This window comes from Triturus cristatus, chromosome 3_2, assembly GCF_964204655.1.
Source record: "Triturus cristatus chromosome 3_2, aTriCri1.1, whole genome shotgun sequence".
NCBI lineage: Eukaryota > Metazoa > Chordata > Amphibia > Caudata > Salamandridae > Triturus > Triturus cristatus.
This window is the reverse complement of record NC_140584.1, coordinates 138,439,837-138,453,659: the sequence shown is the minus strand read 5'-3', so window position 1 is coordinate 138,453,659 and position 13,823 is coordinate 138,439,837. Positions and strand designations below refer to the sequence as shown.

At 43.9% G+C, this 13,823-nt stretch overlaps 1 protein-coding gene across 1 annotated transcript in view; it reads left to right on the top strand.

Annotated features, from left to right (window-relative positions):
• The window catches only part of DRD2 (dopamine receptor D2), a 1,132,644-nt gene that overhangs the window by 802,942 nt on the left and 315,879 nt on the right, over positions 1–13,823 (top strand). The gene's annotated exons all lie outside the window — the stretch shown is intronic.

The window sequence follows — 13,823 nt, the reverse complement described above, 5'->3', positions numbered from 1 at the left end:
CACTAAAATGTGATCACATTGGCTTATCCACAATCAGCATATTTAATTTAATATAAGTCCCTAGTAAAGTGCACTACATGTGCCCAGGACTTCTAGCTTGAATGGTACTAGTGCGCCTGCAGCACTGATGATGCCACCCACTGCAGCAGCCCTGTAAACATGGCTCAGGCCTGCTACTTCAGAACCTGTGCGTGCAGTTAATACTGCCATTTCGACATGTAAGTTAACTTACTTGCCAGGCCCAAACCTTCCATTTTATTACATATAAGTCACTCCTAAGGTAGACCCTGGAAAGTTCTATGGGCATGGTGCATTGTATTTAAAAGACATGAACTTTTAAGTTTTATATGTCCTGGTAGTGAACTACTCTTAAATTCGCTTTTCACTACTGCAAGGCCTATCTCTCCCATAGCTCAACATGGGGATGGGCTTATAACATTTTGTAAGTATAGTTTCCAAATAGGACAATGTAGGATAATCAAATTTGGAGTCTCTAGACTCACCATTTAAAAAAACAACTTTTGGTGAAGTTGTTTTTTAAATTGCAGTTCTAAAAATGCCACTTTTAGAATGTTGGAATTTTCTTACTTTAACCATTTGGTACCTTCTGCCTGCCCCTGAAATGCATGTCTGGTTCCCTGCATTCCTTCACACAAATGTAGAGTAGGTGTGACTGAGCATCCATCTGCATGTCGATGGGTCAGCCTGAGGCAGGATGAGAGGGAGGAGCTAACACTTGCACCTGATTAGGGCTCTGCCTGTTCCCACACAAAGGGTTGATTACCCCTTGCACTTCAAAGCATCTCTTTGAAGTCTCCCTACTTCAAAGAACAGATTGAGTATAATTATTGGACCTCTGATAACATTATTTCAGAACACGTCTGGATCGAAGGACATTCTGCCAAGAAGATGAGCTGTTGTGCTCTAGGAGGGACTGCCACTTTGCTAACAGCTTTGCTGTGTTTAAATTGATACTTGTATAGCGCACTACTCACCCACAAGGGTCTCAAGGCGCTTGTACGAATACCGCTGTGGAACCCATCCTGGCTTTCCCTGTGAGGCGTCCACTCCTGGGCACCCCCAAGGTGGAGGCCAGGCATCCTTAGCGTTGTGGGGGCCGTTGTGGAGATTAAGCAAGCTATTGCCCAGAGTTGCAGAGTGGGACTCCATGATTGGAATGGCACCGAGGCGAGAATTATCAGGTCCGTGGAATTTTTGAGCCCAAGACCCGCCGAGGAGGGGAATTGAACCCTGGTCCCGGGCTAGACCTCTGCATCAGGGTCTGCCGCTCTAATCATTGAGCCACACTTCTCCACGTTGACCTGCTGCCTACTGAATGCTGTGCTATATGAGGGAGTGTCATTTTGCTACCTTATTGCTGTGTTGACCTACTGCTTCTTACCTGTTTTTAACTCTAGCAGGTGAACCAGTATGCTGGTGGGAAAGGTACTCTATCACCACTGACACGGAGTACGGTGTATGTATGCAGATCTTAGCCTTCTTGAGTGTCTTGCTATCCAGGTTTGCAGCATATCGTGTGTGCCCCACTATCCCTCTACCTAAAATCAAGAAGGCAGAATATTTCTTCTCCTGTGTAGAGCTCTTGTGCCCACCACAAAAGTGTGGTCACTCAAAACCCATTCTGAGGGCAGGTCCTCTCCCACTGGACTGGTGCCTGGCTGACTAAAAGGACAAAGGAGGGGGCAGTCCCAGATGTTAGCTAAATCTGATGTTGACAGGATAGGCCTGTCTGAATGTAATTAAGTTCCTGGACACAGCCCAGATGGTCATCCTGTCAGAGCAACAGAACACCTGTCCACACCCAAGGCCTTTCCTTCAGCTCTAGGGGTGAGTTCACACCTCATCAAACGGGCTATTCAGCTCCTAGGGGACAGTTGTAGCCTATATAAAGGAGCTTCTAGAGACTTAAGACAGGAAAAAAATAACTTTCTAAATGTACCTTTTTCAAAATATTTATTACAGATCCAAGTTCACCAATGAATTTGGCTTTCAATAAAAATGTCAAAAAGTCAGAAACTTATGATTGCAGCAGTTTCCTATCCTGAGATACAATATGAAATTAATATTGGGCCCCAATGCTTTCCTATAGAACACCCAACTCTGCTACACTGAAAATAGCTTTTAGGGCCTTTTTACTAGAAGGACATGTTTAACATTATCTTTTCCATGTCCCTCTTTTTTATACCAATCATCCTGCCTTATGGGGTAGCTTAAAATTTAAAAAGAATGTTTAGTCCTATCAAAAGAGGTTATTTTGACAGGTAGGTTGCCTAGCAGTTTAAACCTGCAAAGCCAGGTCATAGGTATCAGACCTGCAGTCATGTTTATACTGTCACTGTAGTGGATGGCTGCAGTCCACTTGTAAAATTTCACTTACGAGTTCTTGGTACACTTCTGTACCATATACTGAGGACTTATAGGTAAGTGAAATATGTCGCAGCCCGGGGTATGCCAATGTCATCTTATTGGAAAGAGGAGAAGAGGAACTTTACCATTGGCTAGCAGAGGTAAAGTGCACAGATTTCTACAGCCAGCAAAAACAGTCAAAACAAAGATTCAGGTGTACACTGTGCAAAAGATGGTCCTTTCTAACAAGCCCAAATATAATAGCCAATTTCATGCCACTGGTGCAATTCTCTGCCATATTACTGTCGCCCGACCTAAAAGACAGACATGCCAATTGAGGTTAGCCAATAATTTACATTGTTAGGCAGTCATATCACATGCATTATAAGGCTATTGTGAAGGCTTCTTTAAGTATAGAAAATAACATTGTCATGCTTTTAAGACTGCTACATTCTGAGACGATGCATCACATACCACGGTGACTATCATGAAAGCATTTAACCATTATCATCTGTGCTTTAAAGATGCCAGTCAATTTATTTTATGGCATGTCACTGCAAGCAACATGACAACCATCTTGAAAATTTAGCGAGCACACTTTCAAAATGGCAGTGTCACTGCTATTGACTGTGCCAATGCCGGTACATTGAAAAAACATCCGGCAATGGAAAAGCCAGTGGCTGGGACCGTACAATATGGGCAAAGAGAGACTGAATGTCTTTGCCAATGTATGTATCTTTTTTCCATTCTACTTACGATAGGTTTCAGAACCGAAAAAAACAAAAGTTCTAAACTAGTAATGGAAACTGTCTACAGATAGAGCACATTCCAATATAAAGTAAAGATACAGTCACAGAGCATAGAGTTAAACAAATCAGGATAACCCAAGAAAATAATTAAGTTCTCAAAAGGTAATTATCATTCTAAAATGTTTAGAAATTTGATAGAATGCAATGACATCATTGTCATCGTAAGAGCAGCAGAAGAGCACAAAATAGTGACATTTCTCTCAAGGAACATTTACAAATGTTAGCATGCTCAGGAAGGAAATGTCTGACAAAAGCATTTGACTAAGCAGCAACCTATTTAGAGTTCTCCATCAATCAATCAATCAATCAATCAATCAATCAATCAATTCAAAATAGTATATTTTACACAGCACCTGATGAGCCTGTACAGTTAAACGTGAATCCAATATGGGTATGTGATATCACATGGATTTTCAAGGATAGATTTCCTGCTGTAGTTAGTGTTGAAAGAGAGATTCCCTTCTGGGATTCCCCCTTTTCTTTCTAGAGATGGAGAAATATGGAAGTTGTGAATGAAATCCTGCATGCATGAACTGTGAAATCTGTGGATGTGTTTATGTTTGTTGGTTACCAATTCTGCACCCATATCCAGTACGGCATTCCAGACCCCTGGAGTTTTAATCTGTTGTATGGGCTGTCTATGTGTACACTGCCAGGAGGCATAGTGCTAGGGAGGTCTGAGCGCCCTCAGTTAAGATATGTCTACACCACTGCTCTTTTACCTCTTAAGTACAGGTAACATGACATTTGCATCCTTCACACTAGCTCTGTAGCGTACAGAATGTAAATGTCACTCATATGCTTGCACTAAGGGCAGGGAATTCCTCTGGTGCTTACGCTAGAGGGGTTCCCTTCTCATGCCCCCAACTTTGGCTGCAAGGCAAGAGTTTCTCTTGCAGCACAAGATATATATTGGTATATTTGAATGATGCACAGTGTACACTATACATGCTAACATCACTGAAAATGAAACTGAAAGCTGCCAGACCCTAAAGACTCTTTCAATGTTTTCGATGTACGGGGGGGGGGTGGAGTCGTGGGGCGGGGGGTCTGAATGTGCACGGGACATCATGGATTTCTTGTTTGTTAAATAGAATGGAGTGAAAGCCGGCATTCAACCTCCTCCATTGTTCATTGTTGCTAAACAGTCTTCCTGCCCGCCTAATGAGGGTATATCAGGGAATTTACCCACCATCTGCCCTTCTCAGTGGGGTAAGATAGCTGTTTAGACTCCATGAATATGTGTTAATTAAATAAAATAGAATGGTGTCAGGGATCGCTCACCCTGGCATTAGGCTGCATCCCCACCCTAGAGCTCAAACAGTCTTTTTGCGGACAGAGTGGGGGTTTCATCTCACTCAGCGGGCATAAAGCACCCTACACACCAGGGATTAGTTTAAAAAAAGAAATAGGCACACCCACCTTGGCATAGGGCCAAATCTTCCATTCTGCAGCCAAACAGTCTTTCTACCACCCTGAGGGACAGTTTAGGGTGTTTATCCCCATTCTGACCACCCCATGGTGGGGTGAAGGCACACTAGACACCAAGAGCCATATTATAGTAGGTGCTCCAGGACCCAAAGGGCATTTGTACCTACTTCTAGTGCTCCTGGGCCACTTTGGTATTATGGAAGGATCTGTAGATGCTTGTTTGGCACTATCTACAATGGGGATTATGATGGCATTCATTTTGCACCATGGCGATTATGAGTGGGCATTCCCCCATTTGTTTGAAGGCTTGTCCCCCATGCAAATGGTAGAACACCTTTCCATTGTGCCCATCCGGTAATACAGACCCCTTCAGAGGCAAGAATCCTGTCAGGAGGCACATTGACAGGCACAGCATAAACAAGCATTTACAATGCAATGGTCTCGGCATTGGTAAAGTTAGAGCTATTGGCATTGCTCATGACATTATTTTTGTTTATGTTTTTGTTTTTAAAACATTTAAAGAAACGGCATTGTTATTTACAATGTCAATAGCTTAATCACTCTCAAATGCCGAGACCGTTGCATTGTAAATGCTTGTTTGTGAACTATTGGTTTGCCAAGAAAAGCCCAGGGCACGGAAAGGTTCCCTCTAAACGCTCATTATTATGCTGAAGCCGCCTTCCCTTTATTATGTTAGGTTGGTCTTCGGTTCACCCCACTGACAGACAAGCATCTGGAATCACTGCATTGGGGGAGGGGCGGACGAGCCCGACCTGTGAGCCTAAGTCGGGTCTGGTGTTTGACATATGCCCCCTCGTCTGAAAGACCCTCGAACCTTTCCTAATAATTATAAAAACGATATAAGTGAGCCAATAAACTGGCAATAATCAGGGAGCAAAAGGCAACCCTAGAATAGAGAGAGGGGCCAGGTGAATGGAGCTTCACATTTAATAAGATCACTGTCTACAACTGGATGACCCCATATTAAACTGTCGCTTTGCAAAATATTTAAACAGATCTGAATGGAATAAAAGTAAACTTGAACTGCAGAACACGGTTGGTGATAATTAGAGATTAAAAACTCCACCCTTGCTCCAGGGGCCAGGCTGCAAGCCAGGAAGAGAACATACACATCAATGCCCTTGGGCTACATCGGCTCCCTTGCGAACTCATAAGTGCACTCTATAAAGTCTGCATACTCCCGCTTATGCTGGTAGTAATTCGCACTTTAAAGCAGTCTTTTATGTGAGGTGGTGCCCTATCTTTAATCTTTTATGTCTGAACAATTGTTCGATGTACCTTACCACTTGGTTTGCTTTGGACATCAATATGTTCCAGCCGGCTGCTCACAGGGACACTGACACTTTTCTTTTATTCTCATTTGTTAGTTTTAAAAAGACTTTTTAAATCTGAATGTTTGAATATATTTATTGCAAGAGTTTTAATTAGCTTGTGCAAATAAAGTTTACTGACTCACTTAAAAGTAAAGTTTAAAAGAAGTAATGTTTCAACACGTAAAGTTTCAAATGTACTTTAAAAAAAAAAAGCCTTGAGATGTCTATCACTAAGGGCACTAATGTCGGCTACATCACATACCACCGGATGATCGGCATGCACCCACGGAGTTCTGTGCCCAGTACTGGAATCTGTCACTAGCTGTACCTTTCGCTGTATCGAAGCAATTCGGTATTGAGCTGGTTTCGGATGCCAGTTTTCTTCATTTGGAGATATTTAGGTGGGAATGCCATGTGTCTACGGTGGGTGTCAAGCACCAGGCAGGAGTAACGACTACTAAGCAGGGCGCATGCTTCAGGGAAGGAGGGCAGCACTGTCCCTGAGAGACCGCCTGGTTCCCCGGACTTTTCTGGCACATGGTGAGATCCGGATCCAAGCAATACGCTCTTGCGTGCACTCCCTTGATCAACCATGCTACATCAGGCACTTCCACTCCATGTTCTGTCGGGTGCCTACATTGTACGTCATCACGCACAGACCTCCGTTTGCGTGTGATAAGATAGAAATGGAAAACAATGCAACAAATCAGCGGCCATGTTTGTGAGCAATAACTCTATTGAAAATAAACAGGGAGGAGAAAAACAAATGCAACTTTTATTCAAATAAGGAGGATTTTTCTAGAAATAATAAATATTTTATGTTAACGTACTGAAGGCGTGAACAAATGAAAAATACGTTCTCTTAAAATGATAAATAAGATACATCTTTGCCCATTTTAAATGTGCTTTTCAGTTTCGTGGCTTTCCCGTTTCCGAAAGAAAAAGAACTTTAGACTTTCATGGTTGCCGTCCTACTTGATAATTGTGCTGGAAGCCAAACAAGCAGTCAGTATTGTTTTTCGGGTGCCACGTTAATTAGGTTCTCCTTTAGGACCTTGGAGTTCAGCCGAAGAAGTAGAGCGCTGCCAATTACTGATGCTTATTGAACAAGGCAGAGCAAAAGGCACACCACCGCCTTTCTCCGAGGCAGAGCAGAAATGCCTCGGAGAAACGCAGCGTCCATTTCGGATTCGGGGGCGTGTTTTGCTGTTATCTCCTCCAGCCATTGGCTGGAGGAGATAAAGAGACTTTCTGCAAAAAACACGCCCCCCGATCCGAAAAAGACGGGGCCTAATCGGAGTGACTGACCTCTTCTCCAGTGGCTGGCCAGCATTCAAGAGGCCAGCCAATGGAGAACAGGGGAGAAGAGGGGCGGGTTCAAGCCCCTCTTCTCCAAGTCATTAAATCTCACGAGCGAGACTGCGCAAGCGCAGCCTTCGCTAGCCGAGACCTAAAAAGGAGTGCACAGTCAGTGTGCCACAAGTGTGTCAAATTGAGAGCGGTCATAGCACTCTGAGAAACCCTCAAGTCATTTCCCTGTTCAAAGAAACACCATTATGCCTCTGGTGAGAGACAGACCTGTTGCTTCTAACGTCAACCCTTTGTTTCACTAATATGTTCTCCTCAATGCCGCCGCAGATTGCCAGAGTTTGTGCCAGTGCTGAGACAACATTTGTTGTACTCGTGTGCGTTAGCCCAGACAGGGTGCATGTGAACTGTAGTGATATCTCTTTAATAGATTTTTATGTACTGAGTGTTCTTCATTCTTTGTTCTCTATATCAACTATATTGATTCATTACATGAACCAAACAGGATAAGTGAGTCAAATGTGGGAAGATGCCTTTTTTTTTGCTTTTTAGAAAAAATCCTTTTTGTTTAACATTCTTTTTCCATTTAAAAAAAAACCTGTCATTTTGACTTACTTTGGCTGCCAATAAATTGGAAAAGAATAGACGTATTTCAAATTTGGCATGGATATCTATTGTGGAAACAATTATGGAGGCTGAAGTGTGAACTGTCCCAAATATCAAACGAAGGGACTCCACATGGCTGCAGAGGTGGAGGGCGGGGAGCTTTTAAGTGTTTAAGGCACCCAATGTATCATGCTACTGACCAGTTTGCAACACGTTTTGGTTTTAGGGTGCTGAAGCAGCTAAATATATTCTACTATGTTTTGCACTATAAGTAGATTGATGTTTCAGTGTGAAAAAAAGAGAGAGCTAAAATAAGTTTTGGTGCTATGGTACACGTTCTCAACTCCTTGGACAGGCGAAATTCACTGAGGCATGATAAACATCTTTAAAGAATTCCTTGGACATTGTGAGGCAAGCTCGATACTTATAGAAAGGCACAGTGGAGAGACAATATCAGAAAATCAAACAGTATTCAAAAGAAGTAAGACCTTCACTAGCACAGTAAGTCTCATGACCTCTTTAAACAAGTGCACCATGAGGCTGAAAGCAATGGTTGGATCATTTTGGTAACATGGTTGGAAAAGAATGCAAATCTCAAGGCAGGAAAGAGATGATGCGTTGATAATGCAGTGTCATCTTCATTTATTTGTGCTTACATAATATGTTAATCTGTAACCAGTTTAACACTAGTTTACACTATTTACACATGATTATTCATTATTTATGCATATGACTAACATATTCATTCTTATATTGTTTTGTATATAGTTTTAGTAGACTTAACCCTATATTTTGACTAGTTTTAGTTAGGTAATGTCACTGTGCCTTCAAAGTTGACATGAGTGGGCCTGGGTGCCTCACTCCTGTTTTGAAATAAACATTGCATTTCTGCTTGCTGTGCCTAACACTTTACTGTTTCTGATACCAGAATCACTGTGTGCTCATTTAAAACATTATTTTTTTGTTAGCACACATTTGAAAGGGTATACAGTAGCAATTAGTCGGTTTGGACTGTGAATTCCACATGTTAGCATTGTATTATCCGTAAGGAGGAGGCTGACACCAAGTACGGAAAGAACACTGGGATTTGATTGGTTACTGCCCGGTGGAAACCTGAAAACTCTATCATTTGGATGAAATGCTATGTTTCAACCATGTGAAGCTCCTTAGTTAGTTAGATCTCTTGCCTCTGCCACCTTTGCAGGCAGACATCCTTACTCTTCTCCTGGGACCAATGCTCCTTATTCTTCTGCTCATAGAAATACTCTTGAGAGCAAGTACATTTCTTCTTGTTCTAAGTGGAGCATTTCTCTGGTTCTTGTTCTGATGTTATATTCAATGACACCGGCTGCTTTTGAATTTACATGACCTGCCATACGACCTCAACTTGAGACTATGGAATTTCCTTTCTGGAAACGAGTATTTGTTTTGATTTGCATATGGCACCTTTCAGAATGCAGTATCTGCATTACTACTTGAATGGCTTGGAATATATTCTCGTATGCTGTATTTAGATGAATATCAATTTTTTTCTTAACTGTTTTGATTGGAGATTCTAACTTCACTAATCTGTTAATAAACCTTTATGGTTTTGCAATCTACTCCTACCTTTCATTATTGTGGGGCAAATTCTGCTTCACTGTCAATGCAGTGTCATTGAATTTGTAATTCCAGCCTCAGTTTGAGACAAAGATCCTTCTAGATCAGGGGTCTTCAAACTGTGGGGCGCGACCCCCAGGGGGGGCGTGAAGTGATACAAAGGGGGTCGCGCATTCCCAGTCACACTTCTGCCGAGGCCCATGGAACTACAGGGCTTCGGCCCCCCTCCTCCCGTCGTGTGTCTCAGCCCGGGCTGCTGCAGCTCGGCTGGGCAGTGTCTGGAGTCTTATCTCCTAAACGCCCGAGTTTTTGACAGGTCGTTAAAGACCATTTGTATATTTAAATGCCTTTGCAAGCAGCTTACTGAGGCTTAGTTTTTTTTTCTTGTTCCAGTACCCCCTGGGCCCCCACTCTGCCTATTCCTTACATTTAAACAGTTCTACGAAACTCAGCTGTGAATAAAACTCCAGGAAGTTAAGAATGTCACAGTTAAACAACAAATGAAATTAACCAAGAACAAAAAATCGTTTAACGCTCTAGCGCTCAGAAGTGACAGAAGGGTGGGATAGCGCTGTACAAATAAGTGAATAAATGTTCATACAGACTTCAAGTCTCGTGAGCAAATCACGGAGGGATTGCACAGACTTTCCTTTATCTGAGGTCATTAAAGAGAGGGCCGTTTTAGCAGGGATCGTGTGCAGTAACACTATTGATACTGCTTGTCTGAAAACAGCACATAAGCAAGTTGTCCCTTAATGAAACAATTTATCTGTGCATTTGTAAAGCACTAATATTCCACCTTTCATCTAATTCCCAGGGCTTCATATATCTTAAAAGGTTTTTTTCCTGTACACAAAGTGTTTTCCACTTTTGCCAATTTCTATTATAAGAATAATGTATCTTATAAAAACATTATGTACAAGTCCCATTGCATCTCAGCACTCCAACTCGTGAGAATTTGGTCCTGTGGATGTGCTGGAGTTGTAAAAATGTTAAAGCACTGAGGGTCAGATTTACAAGAAAGTGATGCATCTGTACAGATGCGTCACTTTCCCTGCGCCACCCTTAGAAACCCTTGCGCCACCATAGATGCGCCGTATTTACAATACGGCGCACTATGGGGCAAGGATTGACAGATGCGTCAGAAATTCTGACGCATCTGTTGGCGGAAAAGTCACACATTGATGGAGTCGTGTCGCAAGCACGATACAACTCCAGCAATGCGTGCTGAGGCCTATTCTCACTACACTGCGTCACTACTTACGCCTGCTGGAAGCAGGCGTAAGGTTTTGATGCAGTGGCGTCCTAAAAGTGGTGCAGTGAAATCTTGTAGATTTCACTGAGCCACTTTTACGAGGCCTTCCTGCGTGGGAACGCCCACCCTGCATACATTATACCTGGCGCAGGTATAATGTGACGCAGGGCTTTACAACGTTGTTAAATGGTAGCGGCAGTTTCAGTCGATAACCCTTCAAGTATTGCCCGGCGGTAATCGCCTCTCATACCATTCGATAATTTACCAATGACAGAGGCAGGCGCCGGAGACTGGAAGGCAGGAAACAAAGTTTTATTCCGTCGGAGCAGAACACATCAGATCAGACAGCAAGGTATCGTCACGAGGTGCTCTAACTGCATCTCTGAGGCCTGGCCTCTTATACACAGGTTTATGACTTTATTGTACATGGCACATTCTTGAGATTACTTTGATGTATAAAAGAACGTCTTCGGAATCCCCACTTCGAACTCGTTCCCACACATATCTACAGTGGAAGTCCCCACCCCATCTACAGTAGGAGATGGCTATCACGCAGCTGGACATTCCGCCAATTCCCGGGGGTGTGTGCAACCGGCCAGGTCTCAGGGGGTAGGGGCTTTGATCCACTGTAATCCCTTTGATGTGGGGTGTTTCCCTTACAGTAGGGGCAATAAACTGCATCCGCAGGGCTAGGTGATGGCCTGGGACCGGTTCGGATAATGGGGCGCAGAGGAAGGGGGTTATCAAAGAGATGCATGACCATGTATGGGATGTCGGTCGGGCGTGGGATGTGGTTCCATGGCAGGGTCGCGCAGAAGGAGAGGGTTTATGGCCCGTGTATGAGAGAGCGGGGGTGGCGGCGCGCGGGGGATGCTCGCAGCGCCAGGGGAAAGCGCTGGCGATCGAGAATGAGCGGGGAGAGAGTGGGGTGCCTAAAATGGCGGCCGTGCATTCGCTGTGCGTGGCGCTGGGGAGAGGCAAGATGGCGCAGATAATGTTCAGTTACAAGCTAAATTTCCACAACGTGACACATCTCCCTAGATGCGTCACATTGTAAATAGGCCGCATTGTTTGCGTCACTGCTGCGTCAAAAAAGTGACTCAACTGCAGCGCAAAAGTCAGGCAAGGGGCTTGTAAATCTGCCCCTGAGTATGTAGGCTCAGGGAACCGCTTGTTACCCTGCGGCATTGGCAGAGCCAAGAATCCAGGCGTTTTGCCCCCTCCTGCTCTGGGACCAAAACTTGTTGTGCTGCCTGGACCAGAGCTGGAGTTTGATGAATATGCAGATTTAGATGTAGATTCTTGGTGGAGCGAAGCAAAGGAGGGTGCAAGTTCCATAACTGCGCGGCCTGCACCAAAACAGTGAGACAGACAATTCATGCCTTCCTGAATTAGGGAACAATAAGCATTGTGGTACAGGCCGAGAGGAGCATACCGGTCCGACCCGTATGCTCCGTGAGGAGAGATGAGAGGATGAGAGTGGACGGCAAAGGAGTGAGAGAATTCGATTGAAGACGTCAGGGATGAGGAGAAATGTGATGTGCCGAAGGGAAGTGCGGACACGAAAGAAGTGAGTGTGAGCAAAGGTGAGGGCTACTGTTAAACTTTGAGAGAAGTAAGCTGAGAGATGATCTGTGACCTAGAAAGATAATTTGATGCGACATGGGTGAGGGACAGTAGCGGTAGGGGAAGAGAGGGAGTACTGGGGTGGGTGCTGAGTAGTGATTGATTTGTAATAAAACATGTTCCAGGGCCCTCACCAGTCGGCCACTGCAACTTTAACCACCCACCCATTGCCTGGCCTGCGCGGCCAATGACAATACCTATGCAACTACCAACCATAACACTTGTACAAGTGTGACTACTCAGACTATTTCAAGCCCCCAAAGCTATAAGAATGGCACGGGTGTCAGGAGTTTATCGTTTTTAATGTGTATTGAATTAATAAACAGCTGTTATGCTCATCTCTAAATTACACAGACAGAGCCACCATGTGGCAGATGGTCATAGTGCCAGTGCGCACAGTTAGGTGCCAGTGCAGCGCACCAGAAACCACCTGCTCAAATTAGGCACTGGTGCTGAGGTAACAGGGGAGAGGGACGTTGGTTCAAGAAGGTGTGGAAGAACAAAGGGGAGATGTGAAAGATTAATAGGGGGACTGGAGAGTTGTAAGATACAAATAGACACAAATTTGAATAGAGAGACTTGAGGTGAATGAGAAGTGCTGAGGGGCACGAGAGGTGATGGGGCCAAAGAGGCGATGAGATAAATGCGGGAGTCTGTTAGAGATGAGGACAGTGAAAATACAGAAAGGCAAGGGGTGATTAAAGGTGAAGTGAGAGGTTGCATGGGGAGAGTTCAGAAGTTGTAAAAAGGGGTGAAAGAAAATGGCCTGCAAAGTGAGAGAGGGATCCTAGGTTGGGAGACGAGAGAGAAGAGAGGGATGGAAGGGAGGGGGTGAGAGGAAAGCAGCATGGGTAAACTGCTTAACTCTGCACAAGACCGCCAGGGTTTTAAGGGACCCCTGCTGCTCATGGCCAGGGCCAGGTGACCTTCTAATGTGGCAGCACGTATTTCTGCGGAGTGGAAGGCCCTTCACAAATGTTGACTAGACATCTTTCTGATGTTAATTGCTGTATTTTGGTTATAAACTGGTACTGATGTGGTGAAATCTTTCCTCAGTGTTACTGTGTGTAAAAAATGTCAAAATAATGAAGCAATGCTATTCAAAAATACGCTGCATAACATAATATTATTTACATTTTCTTTCCACACAATTTAGTCAAACCTGTCGTGTAATTTGGTCCTCATCTACCTCATAATTCCAGTAGCCCTGCCTACAGGTTTAGAAATTTTTTTCAGGAGGGGGTCCTCACACCTGAAAATGTTTACAGGGGGGTCTCGGCATCCAAAAGTTTGAAGACCTCTGTTCTAGATGGACTTAACAGAGTTCTGCATCTGCACCAAGTTAACTTGGTGCAAATGCCACTCTTATCTTATCCACTATCAGCATTGCAATGACTGCTGATGGATCCAAATTTGTAAGACTGGTAGGCAGTGTTCATGTGCTGGCGGGAAGTCTAAATCAGATCTTTGTCTATTTCAAATCAGCAT